This window comes from Bidens hawaiensis, unplaced genomic scaffold (assembly GCF_021521415.1).
Source record: "Bidens hawaiensis isolate Kalapana, Puna unplaced genomic scaffold, B.hawaiensis_p1.1 tig00419434_1, whole genome shotgun sequence".
NCBI classification, from domain to species: domain Eukaryota; kingdom Viridiplantae; phylum Streptophyta; class Magnoliopsida; order Asterales; family Asteraceae; genus Bidens; species Bidens hawaiensis.
This window is the reverse complement of record NW_027504859.1, coordinates 670,574-673,334: the sequence shown is the minus strand read 5'-3', so window position 1 is coordinate 673,334 and position 2,761 is coordinate 670,574. Positions and strand designations below refer to the sequence as shown.

The 2,761-nt window shown below is 41.5% G+C and overlaps 1 pseudogene; it reads right to left on the bottom strand.

Annotated features, from left to right (window-relative positions):
- Positions 1-262: 262 nt before the first annotated feature.
- Positions 263-357, bottom strand: LOC143608827 (small nucleolar RNA R71; annotated as a pseudogene).
- Between the last annotated feature and the right edge of the window lie 2,404 nt (positions 358-2,761).

The window sequence follows — 2,761 nt, the reverse complement described above, 5'->3', positions numbered from 1 at the left end:
AAGTCTTCCGAAGTATAAAGTTCTAGCAACGGAGGAACCTTACTTTCACTTGGAGGCATATGATTCCATTTGCAACACAATTGGGGGTCAAGGTTTTACATCGGATGATGTTAAGTTGGTTCTATTTCAGTTCTCATTGGAAGACAAGGCAAAGAGATGGTTTTATACTTTGCCTTCCGCATCTGTTTATACTTGGGCCGAAATGCAACAAAGATTTTTAGAAGAATTTTACACGGCTCAAAAGACCAATGATGCGAGAAGAAGTTTGAGAACCTTCTAACAACAATCGGGGGAAATATTCCATGAAGCATTTGAGAGGTTCAATATGATGATCAAGAATTGCCCTCATCATGATATTGCTTTATGGGAGTTGTTGAATGCGTTTCATGAAGGTTTGAGTATGGAGGATGAACGAGATTTGCGGTCGATCACTAATAGTACATTTGGTACCAATTATGAACAAAACGATTGGGCATATTTGGAACAAATGGCGGTTACCTCAAAGAGAAAGGCCCAAACCGGAAGAAGAGCAAGACCGGCGATTGGTAGACCGCAGGTGCAAGCCGTGGAAGAAGGAAATGTACAAACCACTAATCAAGTAATTGATGTGTGTACAAATTGTAACGAGTTGGGTCATGCAACGGAGGTGTGTACGGTAGGTCAAGCACCGGTGGAAGAGGTGAATGCACTTCAAGGGGGAGGTGGTAGGAATTACAACATGAATTCCAACACCTACCACCCCGGGTTAAGAAATCACCCGAATTTTCGATATGGAAATCTGGCCACTCAATCTAACCCGAATTTTCAAGGAAGTCAAAGCAATTATGTCCCTCGCCAACAATATCATAACCATGGTAATTATCATGGCGGGAACAATCAAGGGTTTCAAGGTCAAGGGGGTGGCGGTCAAAGCGGGTCAACGGGTCAAAGTTCATCGAGTGGAAATGAGGTTATGGACATGTTGAAGTTGATGCAACAAGACATGCAACGAAGAAATCAACTTGATGAGGTTAGAATGCAAAAGGATGAAGTTAGAGATAAGGCCATCCAATCTTTGACCACACAAATGGGTCAACTCGCAACTGAAGTGTCCGAGTTGAAGAAGAATAAAGGTCAATTACCAAGCGACACAAAGGTAAATCCTTCTCATAACTCTTCTCGTAATGTTCTTATTAACCACATTAGTGTTTTAAGAAGTGGTAAATAATATAAAAAAGATTTATCACCGGGTGTGGTTGATGGGGGAAGTTGAGGATATTACGGGTAATGAAAGTGATGATGAAATTGTAACAAATAAACCCACTAAACATGTCACTTTTGAAAAACCGTTACAAACTCCGGGTCAAACTTCAAATTTAAACGATAAAAATAAGGAAGTGGAACCAAATGCGGTTCCATTTCCCTCGGCTTTACTTGACCCGGGTAAGAAAAACATCATTTCTAGAAGGGGTCCTCAAAAAGAAGAGATGTGGGAAGTTGTTAAGCAAGTAAAGGTGTGCCCGCGTATGCTAAGTTTTTAAAAGATCTATGCACTCAAAAGAGGCAACAAAAAGTGCCTAAACGAGTGGATTTAACTGAGCGGGTAAGTGCGATTTTAAAAGGAGATCTTCCTCCTAAGCTTCAAGATCTGGGAACGCCTTAATTAATATTCAAGTAGGCGATTTTCAAATGTCTAGGGCGTTACTAGATCTTGGGGCCGGAGTAAGCATTCTCCCAGGGGGTTTATATGACCAATATGACTTTGGTCCTTTAAAACATGTTGATACCACGGTTGTATTGGCGGATTTGTCTCATAAACTTCCGCGTGGAATCGTGCGATATGTTATTGTGAAAGTGGAGGATTTTTACTATCCTGTGGACTTTATGGTGTTAGACTATTCTTCGGGTGACCCAAGTCAACAACAAAATGTTATCGTAGGTCGATCATTTTTGAACACTGCTCATACAATCATTGATTGCAGATTTGGTACCGTTGACATGGCGTTTGGTAATCGTAAAATGCGCCTTAATGTTTTTACTAACGTTTCTAATTCTTTGAGTGGTGAAGAATGTTTTATGGCAGATTTGGTGGACCATTGTATTCCTCATGAATATGATGAAGATTGTGTAGAAGCTTGTATTTGTGATGATTCTGAACAGGTACACGTCTGTGCTTTGAGGATGGAAGAACAAAAACATGATGTCTTAGCTATGCAAGAGGGAAGGCCACCATGGACACATCAATTTGATAATTTGCCAACGGAGATCAATTCGGACACAAAGCCGTCTTTGGAGTGTCCACCAAAGGTTGAATTGAAGGAACTCCCAAGTCACTTGAAGTATGCATTTTTAGGGGAGAATGAAACTCTTCCGGTTATCATTGCTTCTAACTTGGAGGAAGAACAAGAGAGGGCGTTGGTAAAAGTGTTGGGAGCACATAAGGCTGCCATTGGATAGACGTTGGCGGATTTAAAGGGTATTAGTCCTTCCATTGTTATGCATAAAATAATTACTGATGAGGAGGCTAAACCCACAAGGGAGACTCAAAGACGGTTGAACCCGAATTTGCGGGAAGTGGTGAAAAAGGAGGTTATCAAATGGTTGGATGCGGGGATCATTTATCCCATTTCAGACAGTGCATGGGTGAGCCCGACACAGGTAGTGCCCAAGAAAGCCTGCATCCAGGTAATAAAAGGTGATAATGGTGAACAAATCGCCACCCGACCGGTAACCGGGTGGCGAGTGTGCATCGATTATAGAAAATTAAATAATGCAGCCTCAA